This window comes from Octodon degus, unplaced genomic scaffold, assembly GCF_000260255.1.
Source record: "Octodon degus isolate 3935 unplaced genomic scaffold, OctDeg1.0 scaffold00143, whole genome shotgun sequence".
Lineage (NCBI taxonomy): Eukaryota > Metazoa > Chordata > Mammalia > Rodentia > Octodontidae > Octodon > Octodon degus.
This window is the reverse complement of record NW_004524719.1, coordinates 6,385,774-6,386,324: the sequence shown is the minus strand read 5'-3', so window position 1 is coordinate 6,386,324 and position 551 is coordinate 6,385,774.

The window sequence follows — 551 nt, the reverse complement described above, 5'->3', positions numbered from 1 at the left end:
GGACTGAAACCTCCAGTAACTGTGAGCTAAATAAACTTTTCCTTCCTTCATTTTGGGTGTCAGGTATTTGTCCCAGCAATGAGAGAAGAGTAACTGAGAGAATGAATTAAAAAACCAAACAAAACAAAAAACAAAAAACCCACAATGTTCATCAGAGGATATAGAACACAGCTATCTACTAGCCAGGAAGAGGACCTTCACTAGAAACTGACACTTGCAAGCCCTTTAATCATGAGCTTTTACTCTCCAGACCTGTGATAAAATTTAGTTTTCTAGTTTAAGCCAGTGTGTGGCATTAACTTAGAGCCCCCCAAGAAGGCTAACACACCCCCCATTTTAAAGCAGCTCAATTGAGAGCATGAGTTGCGAATGCATTTCAAAGCTAAGGAGTGGCTTTGGGTGCTTCCATCAGGATGTGCTGAGTGGAGTTTGTCTTGCCCATTGTTAGAAATCACACACCCAGGTATCAAGCAGCGTGAATGCATTGGTGGCATTGATGGTTACTTGTACTGACTCCATAGCAAACTTTTGTTTCCTTTTTTTTTTTTTTT